Genomic DNA, 27064 nt, shown 5'->3' on the forward strand with positions numbered 1-27064 from the left:
ATCACTTAAAACAAAGGAAAAAAAGCATTTCAGTAAAACTCACTATACATCAGTCAGGTCTGACAGTGTATTCTGTGTTCTACCCTATAGCTCCCTGTCTGTGCAAAAACAGATTCATGGGGAATAGGTCGTTTACATTTAAGCAATTAATGTTTTGTTCTGTAAGTCTTTCATGTCTTCATATTATTATTAATAATAGTGATAATAGATGGCATTTACAGAGTACATTAAGGTTTACAAATAAAGAGTAGTCTGTTATTAGAGAGCTGGAAGGGAAACCTGCTGGTCCTGAAAAAGGAATAATTAAAAGCCCCAACTATGTTTTAGAGCAGAGGTGTCAAACAGGCAGTCAGGAGGCTGAATTGTGCCCTGAACCAGATTAATATATAATTGAGTAATATTTAACGAAATAAATAAAAATACAATAGAACATAAATAATATGTGGTTTTCTTTCCTTTTAAAACACAGAGACTTAAAAATTTTTTTTCAGATCCAAATTCTCTCCCTTCTCCTACCCTTCCCCCACCCAATGAGAAGGCAAGAAAAACCAAAAAACCTATTACAAATATGTGTGTATACATATATACACATACATGCATATATATAGTCACGTAAAACAAATTTCCATATTTGACATCTTCTTCACTCCATCCCTCCAAAAAAGGCAAGAGAAAGAAAGAAGAAAAAATAGACAATAAGCACTCTTGAGTTTATTAGCGCTCTCTCTCTCTCTCTGGAGGTGGATAGCATATTTCATCATGAATCCTTTGGAATTGTGGTGGGTCACTGTTTTGATCAGAGTTACTAAGTCTTTCAAAGTTGGTTAACTTTACAATATTGCTGTTACTGTATTGGCTGTTCTTCTCGTTCTGCTCGCTTCACTTTGTATCAGTTCATACTGGTCTTCCCAGGTTTTTCTGAAACCAATAGTATTCTATCACATTCATATACTGTAACAGTATATGGTTTTCTAAATCAATATGTGGCCAGCAGGAACATGTATGTTTAGCAGCTCCCATTTCGATTTGAGTTTGACACTACTGTTGTAAAGCTGAAACCCAATTTCTTAGATTTTTTGAAAGCATAGGAAATGTTTTGTTTCTCTTCTTCACCCACTCCTGACTACAAGTCAAACTCTGTAGAGGTCTCCATTTAATGGATTAGCTTATAGGATTATAGACACAGAGCTGGAAGAGACCTTAGAAATCATTTATTCCCAGGTTTCTTAGCCTGGAATCCTTAGATACCCTAATGGTCCTTGGATAGATTTCAATGGGTTCATGAACTTGGCTGGGAAAAAAAAAAGAAAAAAAACCACTTTACATCTTAACACTTTACATGGTTTCCTTTGTAATCCCATATATTTTATTTAAAATTTTTAAAAACCTTATTTTAAGAAGGAATCTAGTCTTCAAAAATCTGTCAGAAAGGTCCATGATGCATAAAAGTTTGAAAAACTGCTGATCTCATTCAACTTCCTCATTGTATAGATGAAGAAATTGATATTAGGAAGATTGAGCAGCTCATTTAAGGTTGCATAGGTAGTGAATGGCATAGCAAGGACTTGAACCCAGGCCTCCAGCTCTCAAACCCAGTACTCTTTTCTGTGCACCATAGGTGGCAGTAGCACTGGGTTCTGAGACTAGTTCTCTGTCTCACAGGATGAGAAGGATTGGAGACTTTTTAGATTCTCACTAGTGAAGGAACTACCCACTCCATTGAGAAATCCCAGACCTATCAAAGTAATGTGTTTTTCCTAAGTATATCTGCTATTGTTTGTTGTTTTTCCTTTGTTTTCAAAGAGAAGCAGTGACATCACTGGTGACTTCTTGATTTGTGTGTGAATTAGATTTGTTAGGCAGAGTTACACAAGGTCATCAGCCTCACTCTCTCTTTCCTGAGTCATCGAAGTCTAGTGGCAAGATGAAAGTCAACACAACTGGTGATGGCCTGGATTCAGGTGTCTTTGATGAGTTTGGTGTCTTCAGTGCCTGGCTAAGCTCTAAACACTCCATAGCATCTGCTTCAGCTGCCTTTATGGCCATTGGAACAAATTGTTGTCATCCACCCATTCCACCAGATAAAGCCTTCACATGCTGTGGGTGGACATCCCCTAACTCACCAACAGGTTTGAGGTCTGTCAGTTAACCCTCAACCTGGTTTAGCCCATTTGCTGAGATGGTTTACTGAGGTGTGGCTGCTGTAAACACTACAGCTTCTTGGAGCTCCAGGTGAGAGTTGGGTGAATCAGTGAACACAGAAGGCCGATGAGCAGCCCTGAAAAGAGCTATTCAAGCTTCACACCAGAGGTCCTCCTGAGCACTCCAAATACCCGAGAGTGACATTGAACCTATATAAAGTAGTAAAGCTCATCTTCATGATAGTTTTTCTAGGTATTATTTAATAATAATAACATCCCAAAGAGATATTTTTAAAATGGGAAAAGAACCTATTTGTACAGAAATATTTATAGCTGCTCTTTTTTTGTGATGGCAAAAAATTGGAAATTGAGAGGCTGCCCATCAGTTGTGGAATGGCTGAACAAGTTGTGATATATAATTGTGATGGAATATTATTGTGTTATAAGAAACGACAAGCAGGATGATTTCGTAAAAACTTGGGAAGACTTACATGATACAGAGTGAAGCGGGCAGAACCAGGAGAACATTGTACATAGTAACATGATATTGTACAGTGATCAACTGTGAATAACATAGCTATTCTCAGAAATAAAATGATCCAAGAAAGTTCCAAAGGACTCATTATGAAAAATGCTGTCTACCTGCAGAGAAAGAACTGATGGAGTCTGAATGCAGATTGAAACATATTGTTTTTCACTTTCTTTATTGTTTTTGTGTTTTGTTGTTGTTGTTTTGGAGGTCTGTGTTTTCTTTCACAACATGACTAATATGGAAATAAACAAAAAAATTGTGTTAATAACTAGCATTTATATAGAGCTTAAGGTTTGTAAAGCACTTTAAAGTATTATCTTGTTTGGTCCTCACAACAACCTGGGAGTTAGGTGCTATTGTTATGCCCATTTTACTGATGAGAAAACTGAGGCAGACAGAAGTTATAACTTGCCCAGGATCACACAGCTAGTAAGTGCCTGATGAGGGATTTAAACTCAGGTCTTCCTCACTTCAGATCCTGTCCATTGTGTCAGCTGTCTCTGCTGTGCCTATCACCTCTATTCCTCACATGAGACCAGAAAGAAGGACACAAGTGCTAAATATCTTTCTATATCTGTTGTGAATGATTTCAGGTAGAATTAGTTTATAGAACCCCCTTTTTTCCCCTTATCCTTCATTTCCTACCACTTAATAATTTATTAAATGTTCACAGATAATTTCAAACAAGCATGGCGTTATCACAATAGTATCTTTTATCGAGGGCTTAAGTGACCTATAAAGATTCAAGGAATAGATTATTTTCGTTTCTGTTTACCAAGAAAATAAACATTTCTAAAAGATTGCTGTCATCTGAACTAAGCTTTAAAAGGAGACTGAATGATCTTTCTGTCCTGCCCAATCTGTTGTTCTCTCCTTTCTATAGATAAACTTGTAATTAATACTAATATGACAACTCACATCTAAATAGTGATTTCCTCACAATAACCCTTTTAGGTAGATAGTGCAAGCATTCTCATACCCATTTTATAAATGAGGAAATTAAGTCTCTTGAGTTAAGTAACTTGTCTATAGCCACAAAGGTGGTGTCTGAGGCATGATTTAAACATGAGTATCTTGACTATGGTACTAAGTCACTGAAAACCCTCACCCATTTTCTCTCAGCCTAAGACCATCTCACACGACTTCCTTCTTCACCCAATTTTGCTTTTTCTGAGGAATGAGAATTTTTATTAGGAGAGTTTAACCCACACCTCTAGCATCTCACCAAAGTGACCCTGTTTGCTGAGAGAAATGAATTCTGTTCTCCCTTGAACTGGGTATACCTTTTAATATCAGAAATGTATTTAAGTTGTGGCTGTAGTGTGTAGTGAATCATAGGAATGGAAGCTAGAAAGGCCCTGAGAGGTCTTCTAGGCCAGCTACTTATGTTTTATAGTTGAGGAAACTGAAGCCTGTAGAAGAAAAGACTTTCCAGGGTCCCATAGGAAGTAGGAGAGCCTAAACTTGGAACCCTAGTCTCTAACTCCAGATTCAGTGTTCTTTCTCATGAGTTAGTGGCTTGTCTTGTGTTTTCTGAAGTCACTTTGTATTACTTTGGATGTCCTGATTTCTGTATGTGTCACCTTCCCCCAGCAGAATGTAAGTGCTTTGAATGCCAGGGCTGCTTTTTCTTTTTTGTAGTTGTATCCCTAAAGCCCAGCACAGTTCCTTATACACAGTAGGTGTTTAATAAATGTTTGTTGAATTGGTTTGAATTTCCACTAACACCTCAGCATTTTAACGCCTCACTCCCTACAGCCCAGGGAGATGTTGTATAATGCCTCATTTTCCCCAACCATATCCTATATTTCAAGCTAAATGCACGATGAATAGCCTTTTATTTTGCCTGCTACTTAGATGCCTTCTCCTATAAAAGCAGGTTGGTCCGTAGTTGTAAAGGTAGTGATCACAAAAATGACAGTAATCGGCAGAATTGTCTATTTATGCACCACTCTCCTCCCCACCCTTCACGCCATACCCAAACAAAATGGCACCAGTTCTAGAATGGATCCAAAGGGCAACATTTGAAAAGAGGCCCTTTTCCCTTATTCCTCTTGAATGGAAAAATAATGCTCTTTGGAGCTGCTGAATGTATTGTTTAACTAGAGCTGTAATCATGTATAGATGATGTGTCTCCAGAAGAGTCTGGGGACAAGACCTTTAGTGTTTTTTATCACAGCTTAACATCTCTGAGAATCTGAACTGAAATAAGAGTGTGTTTGAGAGGCTGTTATTACACTGTATCCTTCCGAGACTGTCTTCTCAGGTAATTTTTTTTTAGAGAAAGTCACTTACAGATATAAAACGTTTGACCAGAAGGAAGCCTCAGGTTGGCAGAGTTGTTCAGCTGGGTCCCTTTATGAAATCATCTCTTGGTAGCTCATTAGTTGTGGTCCTACAGCTGTTCCTTGGCCCACTAAGCAAATCTAGTCTCATTCGCAAACAAAAAAATTAACTTAAAAATTTGAAAAGAGACCCAGAATAAAAAACAATAAAACTTTGAGGTATTTCTCATGCCTCCTGACTAGTTTTCCTCCTTTTAGAGAAATTCTTTATGAAATACCCATTTTACATTTGTTTCTGTGTATATACGTGTGTGTGTGTGTGTGTGTGTGTGTGTGTGTGTGTGTGTGTGTGTGTGTGTGTGTGTAGACATGTAGCCTAATACCATATCTACCTAATGGAGAGAATGACACTTAGCAAACTAGACAAAAGAATTAGATCTTTGGGAGGATGAGAAGTAGTAGTGAGTCTCTGTTAACAATATCTCATTGCATTCCTTCATTGTGCTGCCTTACTTTTCTTCACTCCTCCCCCCTAGCAATCGGACTTAATTCATCTACACATCAGGAAAGGAATCACTGGTATGCTTTTATTTTTTTAAAATTTAAAAAATTTTTTATTAATTTATTTTGATTTATCAGCAATCACTTCCATATGCTTTTGAGTTTAAAATCTTTCTCCCCGTTCCTCCTCACCACCCTCCCCAAGACAGTGCACAATCTAATAGGCTATACATTTACATTCCTATTAAACATGTTTTCCATTAGTGATGTTGTAAGTGAAAATTAAAACCAATAGGAGGAACCATCAGAAAGAGGAAACAAAACTCAACAGAAGAGAAAAAAAAATAGCAACTCAACTTTCATAGTTCTTTCTTTGAATGTGGATAGCATTTTGCATCATGAGGCCTCTGGAGATGTCTTAGATCCTTGTATTGCTGGGAAGGGTTAAGTTTATCAATATTAGTCATCACACAGTGTGGCTGTTATTGTGTACAATGTTCTCATGGTTCTGCTCACTTCACTCAGTATCAGACCATACAAGTCTTTCCAGGTTTTTCTGAAGTCAGCCTGTTCATTATTTCTTATAGTACAATAGTGTTCCATTACATTCATATACCACACCTTGCTCAGCCATTCCCCAATTGATGGGCATCCTCTCAATTTCCCATTCTTTGCCACCATAAAAAGAGCTGCTATAAATATTTTTGTACACGTGGGTCCTTTTCCCATTTGTATGATCTCTTTGGGATATAGCCCTAGAAGTGCTATTGCTGGGTCAAAGGGTATGCACATTTTTATAGCCCTTTGGGCATAGTTCCAAATTGTTCTCCAAAATGGTTGAATCATTTCACAACTCTACCAACAATGCATCAATGTTCCAATTTTCCCACATTTTCTCCAAAATTTATCATTTTCCTGTTTTGTCATGTTGGCCAATCTGATAGGTGTGATGTGGTACCTCAGAGTTGTTTTGATTTGCATTTCTCTAATCAATAATGATTTAGAGCATTTTTTAAATATGACTATAGATGGCTTTAATTTCTTCATCTGAGAACTGTCTGTTCATAACTGGTATGCTTTTAATCAGTCATTAGGACAGAGCCTCTTAGAAGCCTACTTCAAGGATGAAGCCAAGTTACTACCATCTACTTGAAGCCTTTCTGGATCCCCTCACCTTCTAATGTCTCCCTTCCTCCAAATTACTCTGTGTGTGTGTATGTATGTGTGTGTGTTCATTTTTTGTGGACCTGTTTATGTATATGTCTTTGTCCTGGCCAGATTGTAAGTTCTTCAAGAGCAGGGACTATTTTGTTTCTGTCTTTGTATCCTCAGCTCCTAAAACAAGGCTTAGCACTTTGTAGGCATTTAATACATATTTGTGGATCAATAATGGTAGAGGTCCTAGATTAGAGCCAAAGGACTTGCCTTTGAGTCAGGACTCTGCTATTTGTTACTTCTGTGGTTTAGAATAAGTCATTTAACTGTCTCTGATAATCAGCTTCCCCAAATGGGTTTAAATTAGGTGATAAGAAAGAAAGAAAAAAAGATGAGATAGAGGATAGAGATAGGTTGATAGATGATAGAGATAGGTAGGTAGGTAGGTGGATAGATAAAAGATAGATGATAGAGCAAACATTTATGTAAAGCATTCTGAAAACCTAGTTATTATCACCCTTGTTGTTATTATTATGTGCTTACTATATGCCAGGTTCTATACTAAGGACTATAGATAGAAATAAAAGCAAGAGAGACAGTTGCTCCCCTCGAGGAGCTTACATTCTACTGGGGATAACACATAAAAGAGAGCTAGAAAGGGGCATGAGCTCAACACAGCTTCATGTACAGACCAGTTATTACAAGACCAGGCAAAAGCTCATCTGTTAAAACTTAGTGTCCCGGGGCAGAGTCCAAAGTTGATTTGGAGGATGGTGGCCAGAATGCAGATAGCATGATTTGGAAATAGTAGTGGGGAAGTAAAGTGGAGGCCTGGGATTTGAACTAAATCATTGAGCTCCAAATACACTTTTTTTTTTAAAAAAATAAGACTATGGCTGTGTCTGAACTTTGTAGGTAATTTCAATTAAAAATAGCTCTTATTTCATTTGTATTTGTGATTGTCTTAAAAAAATACTGTTTCAGACTTTGTTAAAAGTTTTTAATGAAGAAGAAAGAAATTTATGCATTGTGAGTTTACCCATCTTGAGCGTTCCTTCTCAGCATTGTATGACATCTTTGGCTTCATCCGTGTGAGGTCTTCCCTGTATGGAAGCTTCCCCTACTAATGCAGCCTGGTAATGAGACTGTAGTCTTAGAAGATTGTGTGGAGGCACCGAGAAGTTAGAAGAAGGGATGATGGTCACACAGTCAGCGTAGGTCAGAGGCAAGACTCGAAGATGGGTGTCTTCACTGGCTGTCCCCCAGGCCTAGAATTCCCTCTCTCTTCATCTCTGCTTCTTGCCTTCACTGGCCTCCTTCAATCCCAAATAAACACCTGACTTCTTTAGGATGCCTTTTGTGATCCCAATTAATGCCACCTCCCCTCTGTTCGTGATCTCCAATTTATCCTGTATATATCTTGTTTGTGCGTAGTAGTTTATGTGTTGTCTCCTCCATTAGACTGAATTCCTTGAATGTAAGGACTGTCTTCTGCCTTTCTCTATAACTAAGGCCTAGCAGAGTGCCAGGGCATGTAATAGGTGCTTAATACATGCTAGTTAACTGACTTGAACTCAGGTCTTTCTTACTCGGAGGCTAACTCTTTTGCCTATACCACTTGCCTCTCCAGGTATCTATTTTTATAAAATAACTGTTTTGAAAAGTCAGGTAGAACAGATGCCAAAATCTTGCTAAGATTCAAGGTTTCCTGTTGAGTGTCTATCCCTGGTAATTTTGTTGTTTTAAGTAGCTCTCACTTTTTCCCAAGTACAGAATCATAAAATTCGCTTCGAAACTTAGGAAAAACCTTATTCACACAAAAACCTTATATGTTTTGTTATATGTTATATACGTGCTGATTTATTAAAAAATTCTTGTTGATTTCAATGATGTATCATCTTTTGTTGCTCTTAATTGTTCCTAGTAATTTTATTCCCTCATTGGTTCAAAGTCAAACTCCATTTTAACATTTAATTTTTTTAATGAATAAAAATCTGTTTCTTTCTCTCTTATTATTGACACCTCTGATCTAGTCCTACTCTGCATTTTACTAGTGAGGAAAATGAAATCTAATGTTTTGGATTATAGTTGATAGGATTTCAAAATTGAAAGAAATGATAGAGGTCATCTTCTCCAACTCATTTTTATAAGTGAGGAAACAGATCTAGCATTTTGGATTTGGGTCACAGAAGTTTAGAATTGGAAGTGATGTTAGGTCATCTTGACCAACTCCTCATTTTACTAGTGAGAAAACAGAGGTCTAGCATTTTGGATTGTAGTTCAAAGGATTTCAGAATTGAAAGCTCTGTTAGATGTCATTTGATTCAACTCCTTATCTTACGGCTGGGGAAATATTACATTACATTTTAAAACTAAGTCGGTATGCCGCCTGCAGGGAATTAGGAGCCCTGTGTTTCTATTTGAGTTTGACACCATGGAGAAAGATGATTTGAACTTTAGGACAGCCTGTTGAGAGATTATCTCTGTCCCTGAAAAATAATGTAGGCAGTCACCTATCTTGAATCATTGAAGTTTTGTCTTATTTGGAGGCCGAGGGCTGGAGTAGATGATCGCAGAGGTCCATGTAAGTTCAATGATTCTATTCTAAGTTATTTCCCAGAAGATGACAGGAAAGCTATTTTTACTATTAATGAAAAGCTGATGAGAGAGTTATTGCTAGGGGATTGATCTATTACTGTCCTAAGAAGCTCCGAGGTCTCAGGTCTAATGGATGGCTAAATAGCACAGAGTTAGGTTGCAGCATTCTACCAGCAGTTGTAGGAAATATGGAATATTTCAGCAGAGGTTATCAGATTTGCAAATGTCTGGTTGGGAGCTGCTCTCCCTTCTACTCAATTTTTTGAAAACATGTTTTGGGAGAGTCTCCCTGCAGAAGCTCTCATTAACATGCAAGATGGATCTGGTAATGTAGGTTATGTGTTGGCTTTAAATGGAGTTTCAATTAAAAATTAGCAGGATGCTTTAGTTTACATTATGGCTTCTGTTAAGAAATTGAGCAAGAAATGCCCTTTAAAAGAATGTTCAGTAGTAAATCCTGATTTAGAAGTGTCTGGTTCTCATTCCCATTTTTCTGATGGGCTGTGAATAGTACTGTTTTAGGGGGTGGCCCCAATATCTACGAAGCTACATATTCATCGAAGAATCCTATTTTTGCACCACAAATAATTTTTAAAGCTTTTTTTTTTTTGATACCTGGGCCTATAATTTCATTAGTTTGGGGAATTCCCTATGAGTATGGAGAAAATCCCTCCAACAAAGCAGAGAAACATCTTATCTGTAACCTACAATTTTAGAAAATCCCTGGGGGAACTGAAAATTTCAATGACTTGCTAGGCAGGCAGAGGTTAACTGATTGACCTAGGGTCACAAGGCTAAGAAGTATCTGAGGTTGGATTTGAACTCAGATCTTCCTGACTCCAGGCCCAGCTTTCTATCTGCAGTGCCCCCTAGATGTCAAGGATCAGATGCTTGTTATGTGTCAGAAACAGGAGTTGTGCCCAAAATCTTCCTGATGTCAAGGCTGTCCCTGTATCCACGTTTAGTTTACTGTGTGACATTTTAAGTCAGTAGCTGCAAATAGTTTAAGTTGACTCTGCATGGAGAGGTAGTACATGTTAAACCTAACAGAAAAACAAAGATTTTCTATTCTGGATCAGGTATTCAGTTCCACCAAGCTTAATATTGTCCCAGACAACAGTGCCATGGGACGGACACTGTTGGATGACATGGTGATCCTCCCTGAAGTCAGCTTAAAAAAGATTAGGGAAGTTATACCCCTCATACCCTAAAATGATGTTGTTGCCTTAGTGACTGATTACAAACCTAAACTTCTTCTGTTGTCTACTTCTAATGCCTTATTGTGGCATGGAGATGACCCTTCATTCTCAAAGGTTGTGCCAGCAGAGAACAGACTCTGGTGATTCTAACCACATTGGACCCGAGGATTAGCCTGACTAAACCCAAAGAGGCTCTTCTCTGGAGAGTTGGCCAGCAAGTGGTGTGGTGCTCCGGCCCCAATAAATCAGAGTGTCTGTTAAGGCAAGGAAGGTTGTGTTCTGCACTGGTAGGGAAAATATGCCAAAGAATGAAACTGGAATTTTGAAGCATATATACTTTTTTTTTTGACTGTTCATTCTCTCTCTTTTCAAATATATTATTTTTAATTTATGGAATAAAACAAGCATTTCCATAACACAGTATAATAAAAAAGATGATTGCACATGAAACTGAAAATCTATTATGTACAATTTGCTATTCCTTTTAAATATATAGTAAAGCTATCATGTAAATTTCTTTTTTTCCCTTTTTTTTCCCCCCTTCTCTGTGATTACCATTAGACACAAATATGTGTGTATGTATATATATGTAAAACCATTCTATACATATTTCTATTTTTCAGTTCTTTCTCTAGATGCTGATAGTATCTTCTTTCATATGTCCTTTGCGGTTAATTTGGGTATTCATAATAGTCAGAATGACTAATTTGCTCAAAGTCTTTTTAAAAACAGTATTGCTGTCACTATATACGATGTTCTCTTGGTTCTGCTCATTTTGTTCTTTTCATGTTTTTCTAAGATCATTGAGCTTGTCATTTCTTATACCACAGTAGTAAATATATGTATTTTATATATATATATGTATTTATATATATATACATATGTATTATATATATTATATATATACATGTAGCATATATACTTCTCAAAGAAATAATCATTGAAAGTTATATGTGAAATAGAACATTGTAGAAACTGTAGGTTATTGGAGAATCAAGTAGAAGACGAGAAAGGCGCAGTGTTCCTTTAGATCAGATCCTAGAAATTTTATCTTAGAATATTGTAGAACTTTTTCTGCCAATATTAATTGTCACGTGACTTGAGTTACCATGACTTTAGCCTCCTAGATCTTTCTTGGAACCCCAGTCATGTTTTCAGTTGAAAAACTTTTTTGAAAACTAATGTAGAGCTCTGGGGTCACATGTTATTAAAAAACAATGACTGCAGTTATTGAAGTGGTTTTCTGAGCTTTCAGGAATTGCTTGGTTCAGTTCAACAAACTTCTAAAAAATGCAAGCCTTATTCAAGGCTTAAGAAATTTCAAAGGAGAAGTAGTCATCAAAGATATATACGATTGAAAAGAAAGTTTGGTCGTGTGCATGGTGAAGGTGAGGAATAAACATGGTTTCCTCACGAAATCTAAAGAAGAAGATAAGTTTGTACATACGAAGCACATTAGTGGACCTCTCCCCATGACTTATGTATGAAAAGACATAGACAAGAGTCATATAGGAAAGGCAGACGTGGATGAATTGAGGGAATACTCTTATGAATGAGATCACAGATTTGAGTATTGGATATGTTCAGTATACTGTGCTAAGCACTGAATATGCACTTGCAAAAAATGCAGTGGTTCCTGCTCTCAAAGAACTTATATTCTTCTGGGAGGATACAACATTTACAAAGATAAATATATATATATATATATATATATATATATATATATATATATATATATATATATATACATATATATATATATATATATGTGTGTGTATATACTATATTTGAAGTTATGTAAGTGATTTCAGGTGGGAAAAGGTACTAGCAACTACGGGAAGAAGGAACTGTATTTTGAAGGAAGTTAGGGATTCTAAGAGATGGCGGAAGGTGAGTGAATTCAGGAATGGGAGCCAGCTTGCCAGGAAGGCATGGATATAGAAAATGGAATGTTGTGTATGTGAAGCTCCCAGCAGGTTAGTTCGACTAGAATAAAGAGTGTGTGAAAGGGGATTATTTTGAAAAAAAATGGAAGTTTAGATGGGAGCTGTACTATAAAGGGCTTTAAATATTACTTTTAGGAGTTAGTCCTGCATTTTAGTAATATCAGTTTGGCTGCTGTAGGAGATGAACTGTAGAAGGACATCCTGGAGGCAGAAAGACCAATTATGGAATTGTTGCAGTTGTCTAGGTGAGAGTTGATGAAGTCCTGAGCTAAGGTTGAGGGGAGGGAATGGGGAAGATTCCAATTGATATCCCAGAGATCGACTTGGGCATTTATCAGAAATACAGAAACAACTATTTTATATTGGTGATGTATAAGAAAAAAAATGTTCACGAGAGAAAAAAAACAAATTGCTGCAACCTCTGATTTCTTTTACACCTCAACAAAATCGATCTTTTCAATCTGATTGTGAGAAAATACTTTTGCATGCAAAGTGGGCATCAGATCTTTAAAAGATGGTTGAAAGTGTTAAAAGGCTAGCTTGTCTTGGAAGGGCTAGCTTGCACAATAAATGATTTTGGTTGAAGAGGTAAGATGTTCTTTGACGTAGACCATTTTGTTGCATGATATTTTTTTTTTTGGTGGAGGTAGGGTGTGCATTTTAAGAGTTATTTAAGAGTCCCTGCATGCTTAGAAAATAATCTGAATATATGTTCCTTTTTTCAAGCCTCACCACACAGTAGGTTATTCCATCAATGCAAGAGAATGACTCGGAGCTGTAGCTGGAGCGATATGTAAAAATACAGCTTGTGAAAGATTTCCTTTATTAACTGTCATCATCCACAGAATATATGTTCAAATAAACGTTGTGTAATAACTAAATTTGAGATTAATAGGCCCCTTAAGAAACAGTGAAGTCGTTCAGAATAGTCAGTGAAAAATAGGCTAGGAGGTGGAAACATGCACATATTGTCCTGCTTACATGCTCTCTTTGGTGTCATTCCAATTTATCAATGTCGGCCAGCTCTGTTCTCATTAAAACACTCTTGCACAAAAGCAACTTAATTTTCTTAAGAGGAGAGGACACCTGATTCAATTTAGCACCCAGAACCAGTAACTGGAATATGTGTTTTTTTCTTTCCTGAATGGAGATGAATAGTTACAAACCACACTCCCCTGCCCCATTCCCTACCAGTTCACCCTAAGATGATGAAGGATATTAAATACCTTTTCTTCCTCTGTTACCAATAAGCAGACCTGTAGAAATAGTCCAGGCTCTAAAGGAAATGTGGCATATTAATGAAAAAGCAGCCTGCTGCCAAGGATTGAATAGGAAGTGAAAATAAAAATCTTCGAGAATTCCTGAGCAATTTTTTCAGACAAAGAAATGAAAATGGTCATTGGAGGATTTGTGCCCATTTGTTGGCCCACGCCCTCCAAATTCATCTTTCTTAAGACACATGAAGACCTTGTAACAGTTCTACAATATTCCTTTTTATTTTATTTCATTTTGGTTTTTTGGTGTGAAGTACAACCACTATTTCTGTAATAGCTTTTTTTAACTTGCCTTTTACTGTTTTAAGTTTCTTCATAGTGGGCTGAAGCAAAGCAGGATGATCTTTCCCTTTAAATTCAAGTCTGGTATGTGAGTTTACTTTTGAATAGATGTCTTTTATGCTTAATTTTCTGTGACATGGATCAATAATAATTGAACACACTGCATATTTTATTGGTTCGTTCAACTCAGGCTGTAGTTATTATGGGATCTATAAGGTGACAAAAGACATCATTAAGTAGGTAGAATTTAAATGTTTTTCTAATTGAGGTATTTATTACCCAGCAAGGGAATGTGCTTATGACTGTATCCTGCTTTTTAAAATTTAACTTAATTTTTTAAAAAAATTAGTCAGATTTCTGGGATTTGGAGCCAGAAAAGGTCTGTAGAGATCATCTAATTCCATACCTTTATTTTACAGGTGAGGAAATGGGACCAGAGAGAGGGGAAGTTACTTGCCTGGGTTCACATTGGTAGTCAGTGGCAGAGACAGAATTAGAACTCGGGTCCTCTGAGCCTCAAATCCACTGCTTTTACCCCATGTTGCTTCCACTACTGCTATAATTTGTTGGAATATAATTGGTGGAGGAACTTCTCTTAATTATGTAGTATAGCCGGCATCTATTACGCTACTGTTAGTGAATACATTAACTTTTTTATTGCAAAGTACTTTGGAATGATTAAAAAGAAAATTAACCTGTGCAGAAATGATTTTTTAAAGCTTTCTTTAAAATTTTTGTTCATGCCTTTTGTCTCTTTTTATACCACAGTTATTTCTTGATATCCATTCCCACGCCCCCATCACCAGTTGAACCCTTTCTTGTAAGCAAAGAGTGTCATTTAGCCAAACTGCCTAATGCTTGGGGTGCAGCAATACTGTACTCCACAGTCCCTGCCTCTCTACTGAGGCTTTCTGGGAACCTGATTGGTATTTGTAATTAATGAGCATTCCAATGCCTTTCAGTGTTTTCATTTACATCCTTGTGTGTGTCATTCTTTGTGTCCTGCTTTCTTCACTCTGCAGCAGGACAAACAAGTCTTCCCCTTGGAAATCGAGTCTCCTACAGGAGGGAAAGAAGGAAGGAGATAAGCATTTATTAAGGGCCTACTGTATGCCAGGCACTGTGCTGAGCGCTTTACAAGTATCTCATTTGATCCTCACGACAACTCTGGAATAAAGATGCTATTATGATCCCCATTTCATAGTTGAGGAAACTGAGGCAGGAAAAGGTTAAGTGACTTTTCCAGGGTCACACAGCTAGTAGGTGTCAGAGGCTGGATTCAAACTCAGGTCTTCTTGCCTCCAGGCTCAGTACTCTATCCAGTAGGGATTAATTTGGAAACATTTTGAATTTCTTATTTGTTGATTTCCAGCTTCTAGCCTGGTGCCTGGCCCATAATAAGTGCTTCATAAATGTGTATTAATTTGTTCACTAACCAGTCTTGAATTTGGACTTAGTGTATAAAAACATGAAGCTCTAACATGTGAGTGGCAGAAGCTCACACGGGGCATCCCTGAAGATGTGAAGATTTTTTCCAGAATGGAATCCAGCTTTTATACTCTTCTTTCTGCCTCCTTCCAAACCCTCCCTAAATGGCTAAAGGGATGATTTCTCCTCTAAATGATTTTAGACACTGATATAGCCAGTGGAACTAGAACACGATAATTTCATTGGCTGAAACTTATTGGCCCTGTTCAGATTAGCTGCCAGGAATCCTTTTTGGATCCATCCCAGGTTCCTGATTGCTCCTTTGTTCTTCCTTCCATCGGTACTCGGGTCTTTGGTTTGTATGGAATCTTGCTTAGTCAGAATTCATAATTGTGTGTGTATGTGTGTGTGTGTGTGTTTCCTGGCTTCTCAGTTGCACTGTAAATTGCTCTGGAGCAGGGACCCTGCCTTTTGTTTCCTTTGTCTTCCTTCTATGAGCAGAGTGGGCATTTAATAAATGTTGTTGGCTGAGGAGTATTAACTATAGTATTTTTGAGTTCCACGTATGTAAATGTCACAGGCCCATTCATGTTTTGGAAGCTCTAAATTATAGGGTATGAAATATGATAGGTCTGTCTCTGGTGCATTCAGACAAAGAAAGATGATAAAATTTGCAGCATTTTTATTTTCTCTCCTCTGGAGAACCTTGATCTGATTTGAAAAAGGAGAGGGCCCTGATTCAGCAAGTGGCACTTAGCTGGGGCTTGGGGTGGGCTGAATAGAGGCTGCTTGGTAGAGTGGGAAGAGAGCTCTGGGTTTGGAATGAGAAGCCCTCCCTTCAGATTCTGACTCTACTACTTAAAAATCTCTGTTACTCTAGGTGAGTCATAGACTGTCTGGTCTCTGTCTTCTCATTTGGAAAAAATGCAGAGCTTCTACCAGATGATCTCTGAGGTCCCTTCCATTAGAATGTAAACTCCTCAAGGGCAAGGACTTTTCACTTTGGGATTTGTGTCTCTAGTGCTTAGCACCCTACTTGGTACATAGTAAGTGCTGAATAAATTATTTTTTCTTTCATATCATAATCTAAGTCTATAGCAATAATTAACTAAGTCTTAGGTGGAGAGAGTAAAGATATGGTACCTATCCATTGGTGGTGCGTACCACCATTTTCCCATTTTCTGGCCCATGTTGGAACCAGTGTAAAGTGTTTACAGAAGCAATTGCTGCCTCCAACTCCTTTGGCATTGCCAGTCCTTAGAGACCTTCCTTGGTCCTTAACTTTGAATCCTCATAGGAATAGAAGAGAGGAGGGAGACAGGGATGATGTAGGATGTTAGACATGCCCTCAGAGATCATAGCAGCCCTTCCTTGGGACCTTAACTTTGAATCCCCATAGGAGTAGAAGAGAGGAGGGAGATAGGGATGATGTCAGACATTAGAAGGTATTGATTGATAGCACTACAAAAAAAAAAGGGACCTGACTTACTTAACATATTTTCCCTGTCATTCCTGCCCATCCAGTTGTGGTGCCTAGTATAAAGTGGTAGCATCAGAAGAGAGGGCATTTACAGCACCATAAGACTGGGCCTTATGATGCAGTGAAAAGAATACTGGTCTTGGAGTGGCCAGGAGGGAGGTGTGAGGTTGTAACTCATGGTTGAGCTACTTTAGCACTGAACTATGTCCCTGGGTTAGTCACTTACCTCTCTGAGTCTTGTGTTTTGTTTTGTTTTGTTTTTAATGGGAATATTAATACTTATACTTCTTATGTCACAGGGTTGTAAGGAGGCACCTAACCTACCTTTCCCCCATTTATCTCTATGTTGTTTCTTACCTCTTTTACTTTCTTTTCACTCACAGTGCTATAACCCTAGTTAAGGTCCTGACCATCACCTCACACCTGGACTATTATAATATGCACTGAATGAGTCTTTCTGCTTCACCCCCTCTCCCCTCTCTAGTCAGACAGCTGCCAAAAGAATATTTCTGATGGGCAGGTCTGACCATGTTACTTCCCTGTTCAGAATTCCTTTGGTGGTCCTTAGGTCATGGGTCACCGTTTCTGAGTCTTGGACCCCTTTGGCAGTCTGGCGAAGCCTATGATAGGACCCCCTTCTCAGAACAATGTTTTTAAATGCATAAAAGAAAATACATAAGATTATAAAGGAAAACAATTATATTGAAATAGTTATTTTTTTAAAAAGTTCATTGGCCCCTCATTAAAAAACCTAGTTCTAGGATCAGATACAGACTCCCTAGACAGCTGTTGTAGGTGTCCCACAATTCAGATGCGACGTCCCTTACGGGCTTATATCATATCATTCCTTTTACGCACAAGGTCCAGGCAGACTGGGTTATTGGCTTTCCTGGTCTCCACACTCCCTCTTCCTAGGTCCCACTTGTATTTCCTCCACTATCTCTACCTGTTGAAATGTGCTACTTTTATCATGGAAGAGTCTCTGCCTAGTTCAGAGTGATTTTTCCTCAGTTTTATTATAGCACTTTGTCTCTACGTCTTTGTATTTATCATATTCGCCATGTTTGAAACTTTTGTGTGTGTGTGTGTTCATACAGACCATAAACTTTTGAATGTCAGGGCACGTGGCATTTTTCACCTTTGTGCCTTGTTCCATGCCTACCACAATCTGGCATATGACAGGTTTATAATAAAAGTTTATTGGATTGAATTGGATCTTCCACTGCTCCTCTGCTTCAGCTAAGCTGGCATCAACGCTATCCTTTGGACGTGCCCTATGCCTTCTTCCCTGCTTTATATCTTGGCTCGTGCCCTCCCTTCCTCGTCTCTGACTATTAAAATCCTTCCAGAAGAAGCCCAAACATAACTTTTCCTCATGGCGTTTTCTAGCTGCTACTGAGTTCTTTCATCTTTGTATGCCCAGAATATTTCAGTGTATTTCAATAAGCATTTGTTATGCATACGTTGTGTACTGGGTACTGAGGATACGGAGACAGAAATGAATGAAGAAGGCATCTGTCCTCAAGGAGCCTACATTCTCCTGTGGGGAAGCAACCTTGAACAGTCAAGTAAAATTAAATATGCACAAAATGATACCAAGAAATTTCAAGTGAGAGAAAAGGCTATCAAAATCTAGAAGGCCCATAAAGGTTTTTTGTTAGGAGATGGCACTTGATCTGAGCTTTGAAGAATTACTTAAGGCAGCAAGGAGAGAGGGCAGTCTGGGCATCGGAGACCATTTTCACAAAAGCATGGCAGCAAGAAGTGGAATGATCTATGAGGAACGGCAAGGAGAGAGGTTTGACTAGAATAAGCAGTGCCTGAAGGGGAGTAACATAGTAATAAGACTGGAGCTAGATGGTAGATGGCACAGTGGATAGAGCACCAGGCTTAGGGTCAGGAAGACTTGTTTTCCTGGGTTTAAAATTGGCCTCAGACACTTACTAGCTGTGTGACCCTGGGCAAGTCATTTAACCCTGTTGGCCTCAGTTTCCTCATCTGTAAAATGAGCTGAAGAAGGAAATGGCAAACCACTCTAGTATTTATGTCAAGAAAACCCCAGATGGGTTCATGAAGAGTCAGACATGGCTGAAATGACTCACCAACAAAAGATGGTGGAGGGCTCTAAGTGCTAGGCTGAAGCAGGAGAGTGGCGTGGTTAGAGCTGTGTTTTACTAATGGGCTTTCCTCATATGGTATTTGCCTCGTAGTCCTTTGTATGCAATGCAGAGTTTTGTGTGTATGTCTTATTCCCTCTAACAGAGTTTATGAGCCTAGAAGGCAGAAAACCTCATGCATTTTCATTTTTCCTGCAACCTATAAAGGCTTGTCATGTACATTCAAGAAATATATGTCGAATAAATAAGAAGGATCATAATTGAAATTCAATGGTGATTCTTTTTTATTTAAAAAAATCAAATGAATTTTCATATTCCTTATGATCATCATTTCCAAAAGCATTTATTCAGTACTGATTGCTCTATAGAACCATCAAAAAAGGCCTGGCCCGTGACTCCAAGGAGCTCATCATTGTTCTCTATCTGACATTGACCATGTGAAAGAAATATTGACGTTGTACATGACAGACCTTTGCCCAGGATGGAGGCATGGTGGAGGAGACGCAGCACTGGATGTGGAGTCAGAAGGCTTGGTTTTTGCTCCTGCTCTGTCACTTGTCGGCAGTTTATTTTGAACAATGTACTCCACCCCTTTGGGTGCCTCAGTTTCTAAAATGAGGGATTGGACTTGGGGGTGACTCACGTCCCTTCTGGGTCTGTGGGCAAAGGGTTCAGTGCCATGGTGAGTGAAGGAGAGGTTACGTGTTTAGAGGAACCATTACTTTTCTGATTGGTCAAGAAAACATCCTCAGGATCTCAGAGTAGGAAGGGATCTCACACAGCATCTGGTGCATTCTGTACTTCAACAAGGATCTTCTACACCATAAGATGACCTTGGCTCAAAGTGGCAAGAGCACTTGATCACTTTCTAAGGCAGACATTTTCACTTTTGGACACCTCTCTTTGTTAGATGTTTTTTCCTAACGTCAAGCCAAAATATGCTTTTTTTTTTTTTAAAGTTCCACCTGTCGCTCCTAAGTCTACCTTTTGGGGATAATCAGAAGGAAAAAATAATTTGTCTACTGCATGATAACCATTCAGATAGTTGAATAGTTATCATGTGCCGCCTGGTCTTTTCTTCAGGCTAAGCACCCCCATGTACTTCACCTTTTACTGCCAATGCCACCACTACCACTACTACTGCCAATAATAATAATAATGATAATAATAATAATAATAATAATAATCACTGACATTTATATAGTACCTACTATGTTCCAGGAACCGTGCCTAAGCGCTTTACAAATATTATCTCATTTTATCCTCACAACAACCTTTGGAGGTAGGTGCTATTATTATATCAATTTCATAGATAAGGAAACTAAGGCAGGCAGAGATTGAGTCACTTGCCCAGGATCACACAACTAATAAGTATCTGAGGTCAGATTTCAACTCAGCTCTTCCTTACTCCAAACTCAGTACTCTGTCACTGTGCTGCCTTGTTCATTTGAGGCCTTAACTTCTCAATTGCCCTCCTTTGGATTTTTTCAATTTATCAGTGTCCTTCCTAAAAAATGGTGCCCTGAAATAACTCCCACACTCAAGGTGTATCCTGAGCATGGAGAGACAGGACTATGATTTCTGGCCTCTGTGTCTTTCCTAGCCTAATATCTCATTAGCTTTCTTGGTTGCCATATTGTAATAGGGCTTTTGCAGTCCACTAAAAACCATCAGATAGCCACCAGGTTTCAAGATTTAATAAAAGACAATGTAGTGAAGTAGAGAGGGCATTTCAGGAATAGGATAAAAGACTTGAAGGTGGAAATGGAATGACTGGACAAAATGAACCTGTGAAGAATGAGAGGACTGATACGGAAGGGACAGTTCAGGGAATTCTCTTGAAGGGCTTTGAAGTAGAGAGAGGGCCAGTTGTCTCTTTCTGGTCTTAATCTCCTTTTTCTGATAGGCCTTAGGGAGGGAGGGAGATTGTTTTATACATAAGACAAAGATGTGGGATTGATAGGATAAGGCAAATGTAGCAGTAGTATGGGTGGATCACAAAATTTTAGAATTGATAGATCCCTATTAGCCATCTATCATGTTCGAATGGTCTATGATGTCATTGATTTGGGGATTACTCCCAAACACGGAGAAGTCGCCCATCTGTGCCTTCTTAGCCTGTGTAATTCTTGTCCCTGTTCTCTCGTAATTTTGACGTTGAGGGTCCAACCAACATAGAGGACAGTTTCCTTAGTTTCTCTTAGCGCTCCAGCAGTCCGCCTGTCATCTTTTATTCTTGCCATGTGACCAAGTCATCTTCTCTTCCTATCGCGTGATTCCATGAAGACATTTTTTTATTCCTTTTTAGAGTTACTCGTTAGTTATCTGTTGCAGCCTGCTTACACCTACCACAAGCCTCCAATTACTATGGCTTAAATCCTTGTTCCCTGTCCCATTTCTCCTATAACCTTCTCTCACAGAAGTCATAAATAGGATCTGGAGAATGTCAGTGAACTTTTCCTCAATTTTTCCCAAATTTTTCTTCCCCAAATTCAATCTCTAGCCCTTTTTACTACTAGCCCAGACTGTCCAAGTCACGTGTACAATTTACCTATTTAACTCAAATGGGTTTTTTTTCTCTTCTACTTCTCCCCACAACCCATTCCCTCAGACCTAAAGTACACTTAGCTATTAAGGGTTCCTCTTTTATTGCTTTGGTTATTCATTATTGAAATCTTTTGTCATTTAGCATTATATATGTACATGTCTCACCTCCCCAAACAGATCATATACTCCTAGAAGACATTCTGTGTATTCCTCACAGCACCTGCCACAATGCTTTGCACATAGTAGGTGACCAGTATATGCTGAATAATTGATTCCTTCAGGAGCCTCACAGCTGCCTCTGTTGTCTACCTGCCTCATCCTACTTTATATACCAAAACCTATTTTAATTGTATCGCTCCCTTGATCATAAACTTACTATGTTTCCATATTGTTTATGAGATTAAACTACCTGGCATTCAGGGCCTTCTAACTAACTGACCCACCCTCCTTAACATCGTCTGTCATTATTTCCTCTTATAACTCCTCAGCTCCATCTAGGCTAAGATTTCTGAGATTCTCCAGCCAGATTTTGGTAACTGTTTCTGTTCTGGCCAGAAACTTGTAGGATCTTCCCCACCCAGACTGATTTTTTTGTGAAGGCAAACTAGGTCATCTTTTGTTTCAATCCTTATCTAGCCTTTAATTACTGAATGGGCATTGCCTCAGACAAACTGAGACCTGGGAAAGACCTTAGCTTAAAAAGGCCAAAGTCTCCCATGCATCCAGGGCCATCAAAGGTTGTCCTGGCCTAGGTCTGCAGTGACTCTGGAGGAGGGAGTGAGGCTGATGACTTTGCACAGCCCTTCCTCACTTAAATCCAGTTCACTTGCAAGTCAAGACATCATTTTCCTGATGTCATTGGTGCTCTTTGATAACAAAGAATTGTTGTTGAAAAACAACAATCTCTGGCTATTGCCTCATTGTTAGTCTTGAAGGTCAGAGAATTATCAAATTTGACCCAAAGATTTCCAGTTTGCTAGGATCCGTTATTGCCTTAATCAAGGCATGGGACTAACATAGAGATGACTGAATAGTAGGTGAGACAGACCCTCTGAATGAAGGAAGGGAAGAGTGTGTGTGTGTGTGTGTGTGTGTGTGTATATGTATTTGTGTTTTCAGTATCTACATGTACAGGGCATCTCTCAAAGCTTAAAACAGCACTGAGACTTTTGGTATGCCTGGTATGTTTCTATTTCTGCATATATACACATGTTTTAAGGAGAAAAAAAAACCTGATTCTTTCAGAGGAAGAGCTTTCATCCTAAAAATCCTATGAAAAAGACCCCCATCTGTGTTTATTTTTTTCTGGTCTGGGCCAGGAAAAGGCAAGAAGAAACAAGCAGGCTGTAAAGTAGGTAGGGTTCCCCATGGGTGAGGTTTATCACCCACTGTCCACATCAACCAGTTCTGTTCACAGAGCTGATCACAAAGTTACAGAGATATTTGGATTTGTGTTCCCAGTGCTTAGCCCATGTCCATGCTAAGCACTTAATAAACTCTTGTTGATGTGACTTAATTTGGCTTGGTGGGATTTTCAGTGTTGCACCTCTCGGTCAGACTCAACCCCTCATTGGTCTCCAAGGTTTGTCTGGTCTTTCATGGGTGCAGAACTGGTCCAGATATACAGTCACTGAGAGAGCATTTCTTTATTTTCACTCAAGAGGAAATTCGTTAAATTGCTGCAAGAGTTAGCAGACGGTGTGAAACTCTAATAATAGTGGAGACGATTAAACTAGTCAGACTACCAAAGGAAACCCAAATTTTGAAAAATTCTGTAGATTTCCAAAGATCAAATTTTTCCTGGTATAGTGTCTGAAAAACAGCATCTCTTTGTTCCCCTATACTACGCTTTGTGTGCCAGAGGGCAGAACTTGGTGCAGTGAGTGTAAATTAGAGAGGGAGGCAGATTTTGGCTTCATATAAGAAAGAGCTTCTAAAAATAAGAGCTATCCAATAATAAAATGAGATGCTTCATGTTATAGTGAGCTCTCCATCATGGGAGCTATTTGGGCAACGGCTGGATGGACATCCATTAGGGATGTTGTAGAAAGGATTTCTGCAGTGGGTAGGAAGTGAGACCTTGAAGGATTTCATGCAACTATAAGATTCTGTGCTATTGACCTGCCTGGTAGTAAGGGCCTGATCCATTTTTACCTCTTGAGAGCCTGACGAGGTTAAAACTCTGTTCTATTGTTTCTGTATCCATGTTTGGTAGGAAATTTATACATAAAACGAAGCTTCTGGTGGTCATAGATACTCTGTCCAGTACCAAATAGTCATGCTCTGTTAAGTATTGTAATCTTGTGTTATATGTGATTAAATGCTGATCGTTGCTGTTTAGAGCCCCCCAAAACAGAATTCTCCAGCATTCATAAGCATAAGCAAAACGAATGCTTGGTTCCTTGTTATTGTTTGGTTCTAATGAGGCCAAGATCCTGTCAGGGATCCAGTTCCATTTTTGCTCAGTTCTGCTTACGATAATGGCTGTAACTATAGACTTAACTGGTTTCACAAATGCCAGCTCATGAAGGAGACTAGGTATGTGAATGCGTCCAAAACCATCACCACCATTGGAGAAATGATTCCAAAAAGTTCGGTAGTATTTCTGTATACCTTAGAAAATTCATTACTGTTGTTATGTTAATATAGTACTTAATAGTAAAACATCTGTAGTAGAGGCTTTGCTTCTGTTGAGATAGCATAAGAAGCTATTGGGGATGGATGGGGAATGACTTGTGCAAATTGCCCAAAGCTAGTGTTTGTTTTCATTAATTTTGAGTCTCCTGTACTTTACCTGCTTCCATATTTCTTTGAGTGCCAGGGAAAGACCTATTCATTAAATATAACAAACCTGCACTAAGCACCTAGTATGTGTCAAGGAAGCAGCATGGAGCAGTGAACAGAATGCTAGCCTCTTCCACAGGTTGGCTTTGTAACATCTCAGTGCCTTAGGCCAGAAGTGTCAGTCACACTGTCCAACCAGATTAAAGCGAAATTGGAAGATATTTAACAAAACAAATAAAAATATGATAATACATAGATAATGGTATACTTTAAAGCTAAGGCAAATATGCAGCCTATAGGAATCTTTATGTCTGGATTAGTGGCCTGGGTTTCTATTTGAGTTGGACTACCACTAGGTTAGACGATTCTCTAAGACTAGAAAATCCTGCTTGGGTGGAGAGAGTTGAATACACTAATGAAATCATGGGGCTGGACCCAAAACAACTTGCTAGGTCCAAGGGCTACAGAAGACAATAATAAATTCCACACGCACATGGATGAATAGTGTAGGGTAGGGAGAGGATCTGTACCTTTGAGTTCACTGGTGTAAGGAACTCCTAGGTTGACACCTTCACTGCAGTGCCTAGAACCCTGAGAAGTTAAATGACTTTCCCAGGTTTTCACAGCCAGTACATGTCAGAGGTATCATTGAATTTGGCATTTTCCTGTCTCTAAGACCAGCCTCTATCTCTTATACCACATCCCCTCTCAAAAACAAAGTATATATAAGACAAACACAAAGTAACTTTAGGAGAGTGTGAGTACTAAGAAATAGGGGTGGAGGGCAGCTAGGTGGCAGTGGATAGAGCACTAGCCCTGGAGTCAGAAGGACCTGAGTTCAAATCCAGCTTCAGACACTGGACACTTATTAGCAGTGTAACCCTGGGCAAAGCACTTAACCCCATTGCATAACCAAAAAAAAAAAAGCAACAACAACAATAAGAAATAGGGGTAGAATGCTTAGAAAAGACTTCAAATAGAGCTGAGTCTTGAAGGAAGCTATAGGTTCTAAGAGGTAGAAGTGAGAAATGAGTACATTCCAGACATGGAGGAATAGCCTGAGTGTGCAGAAAGCACCAAGGGAGTCGATGGGTGTTGGGTGCACTATATGGCCGGAGGGCTCCTTTGTCAGGAACATACAGAAAAAGAATAAGATTAGAGAAGTCTGGAGCCAGATTTTCTTGGGCCTTACCTGAAAAATAGTGCATTTATTGCAGAGGTGATAGGAAGCAACTGAAGATTCTTATGCAGGCTATCAGCATGATTAAAAAATACATATTTGGTATAGAAAAATATATATTTGGTAACTATATATAGGGTGGAAAGGTTCTGGAAAGAATAAGGGAAGGAGTTCAGAGGTGGAGAATTTATTCATTGAATGGACAGGTAGATTTTGTTGTAAGCATGAAATATAAAGAATAGAATGTCAGAATTAGGAAATGGTGGTGCCGGGGGGTTTGCCCTCCTAGCTACCCAATGATTTTTACTCCTACCATAAAGCTTTTTCTCCTTTAATGCTCAGCAAAGGAATTCCGACAAGTAAGAGGTGTTAAAATATGTTGCTGTAGTTTATAACTGTCATCTGTAATGTTTTATTTAGCTGTATCTTTTTCCATTGCTCCCTCTGCAACATGGAGCACCATATGCCATGGTCCCTGTCAGGAAGCAAAGGTTCCCTGGTCTGTGCCTTCGCCTGTGTTTATGCCACAGAGGAGCTGCAGTCCAGTGCCATCTTTTATTGATAGGGCCAGCAAAGGAGGAATCTAATGAAATTATCAAAGCTTTGAATTAATTATGAACTTGAATAGAGCTAAGCTCTCTGGAGCCAAGGATCTCATTACCCATTCACTCTCATTGCATCCTCTTATGGAGCAGAAGGCTGGTTCAGATACAGCTCTTAGCTTGGCTTTGGACTTTATTCAAACTTGCTAAATTGACATCCTCTTCTTATTGCAGTGTGGCTGAAAATGTCTATGATGATTAATTTAATTCTGCTCGGGAACTCCAGGACATGTCAATAGCAGGCTTTCTCCTCTCACCCCTAGCCTTCTCTCTTTTTTTTTTTTCCTATATGGGCTCCTTGGTGTTTTTTTTTTCCTCTTTTCTGTCATCAAATTGGATGCCACACAAGTTTCTGTGCATTTGGGGAACTGGGAGAAGCATTCAAGATTCAGGTGTAGCTTCATGGAACATAATGATTGATTTAAAGTTAAGAGCTCTCTTCCATCTACCATGTGTTCCCTGGATACTTAGGTAAGCACCATAGCTTCTAAAGTCATTGCCAATCGTTTCTTCTCTGAATTAGGAAGGCTACTTTGACTGAGGTCTTGCATGGGTGTTTCTGCTTTAGAATGGACTGTGCTGCAGATGAATGACGTGTTAACTGCTTGGACTTGAGCAGCCTTCACTGATGCGTGGAGTGTATGGTTAATGTCAGCAGGAGAGTTCACCATGCAGCTGATGGCTTAAGAGTGCCTTGTGCCCACTGAAAAAGTGGGATAGGAACTCGCTGGGGGTGGCACTGCGTTGTGTGTATTTCAGTCAGAAATCTAAATTGCTACTTTCTTGGATGAATAAATCAGCCTCTTGATTACTTTATGTCCAGTAGGCAGAATCAATAACAACGAGGTTTCTGTTCACATATTGGGGATGATTCTTTGGGTACCTGTCATAAGTTTGTAACAATGAGTAGCAAGCCTTTTTTGCTTGCTTTTGAGACCCATTATTTATGAGTTCCTAAGCTGCAGCTCATCCGTCTTTGTAAACTACAGGCCACTGGCAATTTTTGTTAGCAG

General features: G+C 38.9%; 1 protein-coding gene across 6 annotated transcripts in view; it reads left to right on the forward strand.

Annotated features, from left to right (window-relative positions):
- The window catches only part of SLC10A7 (solute carrier family 10 member 7), a 282712-nt gene that overhangs the window by 62202 nt on the left and 193446 nt on the right, over positions 1 to 27064 (forward strand). The window lies entirely within an intron of this gene.

The sequence above is a fragment of the Phascolarctos cinereus genome, unplaced genomic scaffold (assembly GCF_003287225.1).
Source record: "Phascolarctos cinereus isolate Bilbo 61053 unplaced genomic scaffold, phaCin_HiC Scaffold_9;HRSCAF=440, whole genome shotgun sequence".
NCBI classification, from domain to species: domain Eukaryota; kingdom Metazoa; phylum Chordata; class Mammalia; order Diprotodontia; family Phascolarctidae; genus Phascolarctos; species Phascolarctos cinereus.